Source organism: Tamandua tetradactyla, chromosome 2, assembly GCF_023851605.1.
Source record: "Tamandua tetradactyla isolate mTamTet1 chromosome 2, mTamTet1.pri, whole genome shotgun sequence".
NCBI lineage: Eukaryota > Metazoa > Chordata > Mammalia > Pilosa > Myrmecophagidae > Tamandua > Tamandua tetradactyla.
In genome coordinates, this window is record NC_135328.1 from 22,189,089 (window position 1) to 22,198,754 (window position 9,666).

At 38.3% G+C, this 9,666-nt stretch overlaps 1 long non-coding RNA gene across 1 annotated transcript; it reads right to left on the reverse strand.

Moving 5' to 3' along the window:
* Window positions 1-3,772: 3,772 nt before the first annotated feature.
* Window positions 3,773-7,700, reverse strand: LOC143667027 (uncharacterized). The gene is made up of 3 exons (XR_013167820.1): window positions 7,395-7,700; window positions 4,868-4,972; window positions 3,773-3,877 (listed from the first exon to the last, which is right to left on the reverse strand). It is a non-coding gene; the product is annotated as an uncharacterized LOC143667027 (long non-coding RNA).
* Window positions 7,701-9,666: the final 1,966 nt, after the last annotated feature.

Here is a 9,666-nt window from a genome sequence, read left to right on the forward strand (position 1 = left end):
ACTGTTCTAGTTCATTTTATTATTTACTTTATTTGCTAACATTTGTTATTATTTTCCTTTCTATACAAAATCACAATATTTGGTTCTTTATCAACTAACTGCTGTTATTCTGTAAATGTGGTTTATTGATATTTTCAAGTCAGGCCATAGAAAAACTATAGAAGTTGATTTCAATGATAAAAGAGAATGTAAGTGTGTAAGTTCTGATATTCTAGAAGCAATGACGTCACTGAGGAATGGTACAAGAAGTAGGGGTCTTGTGCTGGCCTACACCTGTTGGTGAGAGAGCAAGCATTTGTTCCCAAACTAATGCTCAATGAAGTCACACTGGTAGTTTGAAATCAGCCACAGAAATAGCCAACATTGCAAATCAGCAACTCTTTCCACCATTGAGTGGGTTTACTGGCAAACCACTGGATATAAGACTGCAGATTTTTAATTTCTTTATTTAAATAATGAGTATCAATAAATAATAATATATATATTGATATAAAGATAAATATATACATACACATTTATTAGCTATAAATGAAGCCCATAGACAAGTTAAATAATGAAATAAATAATAAAATTAAGAGGGAGGAAGTCACATAAACAAAGTTCCTCACCTTTCATAGACAGAATTTATAGATACTAAAATTAATCAACTGGGAAAAATATATTTCTGCACATTGTTTAGAATAAATGTGCTAAGAGAGGACTTGGGATGAGGAGAACAGAAAAAAATTGCTCTTAATTTAATATTATGTTGTGCTGTTTGAAATTTTTACCATGTGCATATGCTACTTTAAGAAATGTAATATTTCCAAAATAAAAGGCATATTAATTACCACATTGACATTGTTCCATCAAGCCTCCCATATGAATGAATAACTGTGCTTGAACTAAAACTGTTAGAGGAAACAAAGAAGGAAAACCATTTATCAGGCAGTTGCCATGTACATTGTCCAAGGAGTTTCTATATACATTAACTCCATTAAGTCCTCTTCATGTCCTTGTGAAGTAGCTGTTACGCAGGAACACTCTTGGAATTTAAAACCCTGGAGAGAGAAGGGGTATATTTGGGGAAGACATTTTGATACAGTCTTTATAACCCTGGGGACATCCAATGTCATCTGGGCATGAGATCAGTTGGGTTAGCAACTTTCAAGGTTGGAACTACATTTCTCATTGAAGAGAGAATCATCCCTCTTTAAGAATAAAGGCTCTGAGATGGGATGGCAGGGAAGAATATATTATTCTTTGATCAGGTTTGCTTGGCCACAGGTGGACAAGCAGATTGACCTGTCCATCTAAACTGAGTAATTCCTCATTCTCTCATTTTTTTAATGTTATGGCTTCATTTCTTCATCCTTGGCAAGAGGGGAAAGTAAATCATGGCATTTCTTGGCTGAAAGACCAAGTGAAACAGCTGTGACCTTTGAGATATTGTTTACTTTACTGCTTCCCAATACACACTCAGTCACTTTTGTTGGACATGCTTGATGGCTCTCGTTCATATAGTTGGCTTCTCCGTCTGCTCTATCAATTGATGAAGAGTCCAACGGTAGCTGCTTTAAACTACATTTATTAGTTCAGTCCTTAAAAATTTATAAGCACCTACTATCTGCCAGATACTGAGATGGTTACAAATCAGAATAAGTTAGGTACCTACCCTTGAGGAGCTCACAGTTTAGTAAGAGAAGACAGATGTATGGACACTAATAATTACACAATGATGACAAGTACTAAAAAAAAGTATGACTAAAGTAAAATGGGAGGAAAGAGAGACTAGGAGAGAAGTGCAGAGAGGCAAGCTACAGGAAGATTTGCAGACAAAGTGATATTTAAATTATATGTAGTGGTCGGCAATGGCCAGGCCTATAGAAGGCTATATGACACAGTAAAAGATAAAACTTAGAAATCAGCACAGTGACAGTTTTGGGACACGAAGGGTAACAGGTTGAATGGCAATGGTGGTAACCACTGGGATCCTGTCTTTAGGATCAAATTACTCAACCCCAGCAGCTGGAAGGCTCACAGGTGAATCTTTTTTCCAGGAAATTGCTTTCCGCCAAAGGGTGTATTCCCTCCACAGGGGCAGTCTGATTCATCTAACTGATGATTTAAGAATGATGAAGCTCAGCCACTGGCTTGAAATGGGACATTATTCTACAGGGCTATCTAAGCTCTGGAGCTTCCCATTGATCAGGATAGAGGCCTTTTGTATGATGATATCTCAGTTCAACTTCTCCCTCTGCCCAATCCTGTGAAAGAAATCAAGCCAAGTCTGAGGAGTCCTTTTTTTAAGTCCTCCAACCAGGACCAGCGTTTTGTGGCCTGACCTAGCTCTACACTTAAGGAAAAATAAGAGTTTCTCAGGAACAGGGGCCAACTCAAGTAGGAAATACCATGTGTAAATGCATGAAAGAACTGTGTGTATTGGAGAAGTCCTGGGGTATAGAGGGTCTGGATGTCATGGCCATCTCCCCATCTTGAAGATGCACAAAGTGTTTCCTATGGCTAATTGCCTAACCTGTGTCTGAGTTCTCCCAAGCCCAGATCTGACACTGAAACTGTGGGACCAAATCACACAAGGCTTTTCATTTAATGCTCAGCTTTGTACATTATCCCCAAAGCAAGGGGGGTGATATTGAAGTACTGTTTTGCTGGAAAGATCAACTGGCCATGGTATGTAAACAAGAGTGAAAGAAAGAAAAGCAGAGTAAGTGGGTAACAAGGTCACATGAATGACCTTGTTCAGGAATGTTGTTTCCTGAACTTTGAAAGGGGCATATTCAGAAATCATCTCTGTGCAATTAGTATTTACTTGGAGCCCCACAACTGAGATTTAAAGGCAAACTATTTGAGAAGAAGGCAATAGTTCTGAGGACAATGTGCTCTTGACCATGGCTATCAGAAAGCTTAGGGATTTGGTTCATATTGGCTGGGTTTGAATACAAAAACTCTGCCACTTACTGGTAATACATATTTAAGCAAATTTCACAAACTAGGTCTGTATTTTTTTTCATTTATGTGGCAGGAGTGGTAAGGGTACCCATTGCGTGGGGTTATTGTGAGGATTAAATGTGTTAATATATATAAAGCATGTGGAAGAACCCCTGGTGGAGAGCTAATGCTTAATAACACTAGTTGTTAGCCCAGCAGCTTCCTCAAATGTTTTATAGTGGAGAGAGTTGCTTTATCTAAGCCTTGGGATCTCAAGAAAGGTTAAGGAGAAAGGGTGTATTTATTGAAGCTCTTGATTAACATTAGAAAGATATACCACTACCAGTCTTCACCCCTTGCCCAGTCCCCAGCCCCAACTTCCTCCTCCCTCTTCCCCAGTGTGAAGGGTGAGCTGGACAAGGGAACCCCATTCACTTGGAACTAAAAGGGGTATCCAGAGTACTTTGGCAAGGCTAGTTCACACAAAGCTGATTCTACCTTAGTCTTTTGCTCCAACACTGGAACAACAGCAGTCATTTGTGGAACACAGCCACAAAAGAACAATTATATATTTACGTAGAACAGCAAGATGTCATGGAAGTAGACTTGAGAATGCTTTTATGGAAGAGAAACTGAAGGCTGACTAACTCACCTGGAGATGTGAGGGCAAGGTTTCACCAAGGTAATTACACTGGTGATGAGTCTTACAAAATGAAACTTTTCTTGCTGGAGAAGCTGAGGGAAGGCATTTGGTGCATAAGGAAAAGCAAAGAAAGATAGAGTCCAGCTGGTTTTGGCAAACCTTGGCAACTGGAACATACCTTGAGCAGTGCGAGGGTGGAGTGATGAGAAGAAGAGACAAAAGCTGGGGGGAAAGTTGGCTGTAAATTCCACAAGGCATCCTGAAGTCTTCACAATGACCCCAAAGTCAAGGAGAGATGGAGGATTCCTAAGTAGAGTAAAAACAGAATCAAACAGGTGGTTTGGGAAATCTCTGTGGTGTTACTAAGAATGAAAGATGAGCAAGATTTTATAAAGCCTCCAAGTCATAAATGAGAAAGAAAAGCCCCTTTGAGATGCAGAATTTAAAACAGTGATAACACAAATATTATCCTAATTTTTTGAAAGCAAAATCTAAAGCATAATGTAAATGTTTTCTTCAGAGCTGTGTATATAGTCAAGGAAGTTTTGAGTTATTCAAGGGCTTGCTATTTATTTACATTTTTCTTTGTTTGATAGATGTGCAATTTTAACAATTCAGAAAACATTTTTGCTTTTTAAGCCCAAAACAGAGAATAAAAAAAAGATCAAACTAAGAAAACTTTTTTTCAGTGTGAATGTCTAGAAAGGGAAAGTATGTATTGTCTAAAAGCATTGCACTTTCTACAAATGTTTCCATTCCTGTGAAAAATCAGTGCGCATTATTCAACGTTTGTGCCATCACTCTCTATAGTGTGAGCTGAGAGTTAGTCTGGTAATTAACAACCTGTGTTAAAATGTCATAACTCACAATGGTAAATTTAAAGTGCAAGTAAAGAATATAAAGTCAAAACAAAAACATTACCAAAATGCAAAGTATTTCATAGATTTTTCTCCCTGACATTATTAGACTTTAAATAGAATTTAGTGTTTTTGTCATTGTTGTAAATGAATTTGCACGTTCATATTAAAAAAAGACAATTACAGAAAAATATAAAGGAGAAAATAAAAAATTTTTCATAAAGGTAGGACTCAGAAATAACTATCATAAATATTTCACTCACTGCTTTCTAAGCCCATACACATATGCAATATATATTTATCATCTTATTTCTATTCATTTAAATTATGCCATGAGCATTTTCCTGTAATATTCAATGTTCTCTGAAGACAATATTTCAATAGCTATACAAAGTTGCTCCATAAGGCTAGTCCATAAATTATGTAACTATTAACTTACAATCGGATATTGAAGTTGTTTCCAATTTTCTCTATTATAGGAACTCTGCAACTTTCATCCTGGTCCATAAATCTTTCTCCATCTCTTCATATCTCTGGTGACTTCCTGGAATTGGAATTGTTGAGTCACAGGGTAGATATGTTTTTTATACTTTTGCTTCCTATTGCCAAATTACTTTTTGGGCAGGTTTTGCTAATTTTCAGTTGGACTAAGATGTATAGCTCGATAGGCAAAACATGACATATAGTTAATATTTACTTTTTTCTTTATTAAATGTGAGATGGGATCTTTTCAAAATTCTGATTGGACAACTATCTTATGTGTATCATCTCTCTATGCCCTGTCCCTGGTTTCTATTTGGATGTTTGTCTTCTTCATCTTCTTCTCCCTCCTTTGAATTAAGGGAGGAGGTGATTTTCTTAGTATTATAGATTGAGTCACTCACAAACGCCCCTAAGGTGGGGAATTTGGGCTTTCTGTTTTCTTTGCAGGCTATTTTTGCTGTTGGGCTTATGTCATGCAGCCAGTGGGAACCCACTGAGGACCCCTAAGTTAAGGGAAGGCACCAATGAATCATTATCATCCTTTGCCCATGCTCAGTCTCCGCTATATTTCTTAACAATGGTTTTCCATACTTTGCATTCAACTTATTTTTTAATCTTTTTTTTTCCTTTGGCTAAGAATGTTTTACACTATAATGTATTAAAATTAAGACCTTCCTTTAGGATATGTGACTGACTTTTTTGTGATTCCATGCACATGATAAAATCTTACAGAGAAAGCTCTGGAGACTCCTCAGAGCCAGTAGACCTATGCCCTGCTTCCTCTTTGAACTCCCTCTTAAATTTCCTCTTGAAATCCTTCGAAATTTGAAATCCCCATGAAGGGCACAGATAGCCAGTGAAGCCTCTATTTGGTTATCTTTGACCAATACCACAAAAAAAAGCAAAAACAAAAAAAACTAAAAACTGCCCTAAATTTTCCCCTATAAGCCAGGCAAACCCAGTCCAATCATAGGACTCAAGCCTACATCCTCTCTATGTCTATAAAAATTGCTTACCATCCCTAAAAGGGCAAAGCTGCTTCCATTTTCACAATGATCTGGCTTTCCTCCTACAATAAAAACTTCTGGTATCCCAAGTAAAATATTGTAATCTGCAGATATGACTCCAGATTTTTCTTTCAAAACACAAATACACACACACACACACACACACACACACACACACATATACATATATACACCTTCATGTTGTGGAAGCTGGGTGTGGCTGGCCATCTTTCCCTGGGACCCACAAATAAACCTTGTGCTTGGACCCAGATGCATCAACTTGGCACCTAGGACAGGTGACAAAACTCATTCCTAAACAGATAGTGGTCTTCCCACGCCCTGAGTAATGTCAGCATTCCCAGGCTAAGTATGCAGGTTTTCTGTCCCCTGGTCTGCCCCCACTGCCAGATCTGTTCTTGGCGGGAAGACAGCAGAGTCTTTCTTTTTGTTGCACAGAGGGCTGCTCACAGGGTATCTCCCCACATCAGCCAGTGGATGGAGACTCACTGGCCATGGGGAACCAACACCCACTATTCAAGCTGACTTTGCTCAGTCTCTTCCCTATGTGAGTACATGTTGTTCCTTCCAGTGTCTGTGTGAGTCGCGCTTGGCTGGTAGTGCCAATACTTGCAAACCATGGGGTGGGTTGGGATGCTACAATGCTGTCCTTGGACAGAACTATGCTTTTGCTACCCTCTTCCCCTGGAGGTGGGAATAGGTGCCTCTCTTTCTGATTGATACCTATGCATATATGCATAACACACACGAAGGTAGATATGTTTCCAATCTTAAATAAATGAAATAATCACTAGTGTTTTCTAGTATGATTATTTTATGATTTGCATTTTGTTTTGTTTGGCTTTGTGATTTAGTTTTTTTTCTTTGTATTTAAAAACATTTGTAGCTGGGGCGGGCCATGGTCGGCTCAGCAAGCAGAGTTCTCACCTGCGATGCCAGAGACCTGGGTTTGATTCACGGTGCCTGCCCATGCGAAAAAACAAACAAACAAAAACACATTTGTAGCTGGGATTTATTTTGATCTCTAGAATAAGTGCTTTTTCTGTAAAATAAACACCTTTCCAACACCAGGATTCACTGTCTGTAATTGCTGCCATTTCTAAGGTCTTGCAGAAGGGGCTTGGAAATTGTCCTAAAATTAAAGAGAAAGTGGCAGTGGTGGTAAAATTTAACAAGGAGGTGGCATTCTCCCACTCCCCCCTGCAGCTGGGTCTCCCCTAGAGGAAGAAAAATCAAACCTCATATAATCTTTGTCTCTTCAAGAATTAATTTCATTCTGAAAACCATTCCTGCTCTAGTTTGCTAGCTGCTGGAATGCAATATACCAGGAACAGAATGGCTTTTTAAAGGGGGAATTTAATAAATTGCTAGTTTACAGTTCTAAGGCTGAGAAAATGTCCCAATTAAAACAAGTCTATAGAAATGTCCAGTCAAAAGCATCCATCCAGGGAAAGATACCTTGAATCAAGAAGGCCGATGAAGTTCAGAGTTTCTCTCTCAAGTAAGAAGGCATATGGCAAACACAGTCAGGGTTTCTCTCTCATCTGGAAAGGTACATGGCAAATACAGGGTCTTCTGTTAGCTTCTCTCCTGGCTTCCTGTTTCATGAAGGTCACCGGGAGGCATTTTCCTCCTTCATCTCCAAAGGTCACTGACTGGTAAACTATCTGCTTCTCGTGGCTATGTTGTTCTGCTCTCTCAGAATCGCTCACATTCTTCAAAATGTTTCCTCTTTGATAGGATTCCAGTAAACTAATCAAGACACACCTGAATGGGTGGAGACACATCGCCACCAAATCCAACCTCTCTTGATCACTCAAGATCACATCAAGATCACATCAAGATGTGACTCCCTAAATCACATCTCTGGGGAGATGATCTAATTACAGTTTCAAACATACAGGACTGAATAGGGATTAGAAGAAACGGCTGCCTTTACAAAATGGGATTAGGATTAAAACATGGCTTTCTAGGGTACATACATCATTTCAAACCAGCACAGTTCCTATTTGAAATACATAGTCTTCTTAGTATATTTTCAACTCTATGCTTTGCTAACTGGTACCCTAGCTTAATTTTACTGACACTTTTTGCTTAATCTATGTCTCTAGTAGAGCCTACATTAAACTGACAGTACACTGTGCCTACTCCTAGTTGCTTCCCTCTGAAGAATGAGTATGGAAGTATGTTTCTTTTGGGAGTGAAAATCTCAGTTCACCCTCCACTCCACAATCAGCAAAAACCCTTCCAGAGTTACTTCAATTCCACTAACTAAGCTAACAGTTTTTGTTAACACTTTGAATAGCTGGTTGGATTAATGCACCCCTTTTAAATTGAGCAGTCTCCTTCCATGCATTCTCATACTTAAAAAATAAATGTTGAAAGTAAGAAAAGTCTCTGCTAGGTATTCATTGCAATACACATAGAAATTAATTTATTAAAAAACTAACAAGCAGATGAAAAAAAATCAACATCTTAATATTTTGTAGTCTCCTCATCTAGGGACAAGTGTTCAAATTTTCTCTTGATAAGTTTAGACAGACCTTGATATTTGTCCTACATGGAAAGGTCACAAAACTTACTTGAAAGAAAGATTGAGATTAGTTAAGGAAATGCTGAAAAGACGTGGGGAGTGGGAAGTTATCCTATGTGGTATTAAACATTTTATCAAAAGCATTAGCAACTGATGCATTGTCATAGTTGTGTGGGGAGAGACAAAACAATGGAATCAATAGAAAAGCAAGAAATAGATCTATGCATATGTAAATAATTTAGACTATAATAGTCTAATTTGAATATGTAACAGAAAGATTGAATAATTAATAGATGTCAATAGAATAAATAAATATTAATAGAACAATTAGCGAACTACTACATCAAAATAATTTCCAGATTGCTTAAAGAACTTAATATATTTTTAAAAACTCGCCCAATAATATCTTTGGAAAGAACTTCATAAGTGAACATGTCACTTTATTCAGAAATAATAGAAGGAATTGATTTCACAGGGAAAAAGAAACACTCAATAGCAAAACTTAATGAAAAAGAATGGAAGAAAATATTTCTTTTAATAGTCATAATATACATAAGAATTTCCCAAAACTGAAGAAGTGAAATTAAAGAAAGACTAAAGAGTACCGCTCAAAGATATATAAATAGTCAGTCAATAAACACATGAAAAATTTCAGCCTCAATAGTAACCAAGGGATTGCAAATGAACAAGCTTTTCACCTATGAAACTGACAAAGATTTTAAAGAATGAAAAGAACTGGTGTTTTCATGGATGTGTAAGCAGTCCTTCAGGCTCCCCTTTCACTCAGGCTCCTCTAGCCTTTTACGAGTGGGATGAACCTGATGCACCCAGGTGCTTACCTGTCAGATAGATGGTGCTCCCAGGAACCTGACTCCAGAAACTGTCCTGGATCTGTCACCATAGATGACAGATGTACAGAAGTGGAAGGGCCTGATCACCTCCCAGAGACTCTCTGAGTACCAGTCTCCAGTTGGAGGACCAGGGGAAATGGAAGTCTTCAGGTTTGGTTTTGGGAAGGGCGGTGCAGGAGGGGTGTTGGAGTGTGGGTGGGTAATCGTGTGAGTGAAAGGAATTCCTGGGCCACAGGAGATGTACACCAGGCCACGTCTGAGTTCAGACCCTGTGGTTCCTATGATCCTGCTTGAAGGCCAGACCAGACTGAACGACGTGACAGTTTGTTCAAAACCCTTTGTTGTT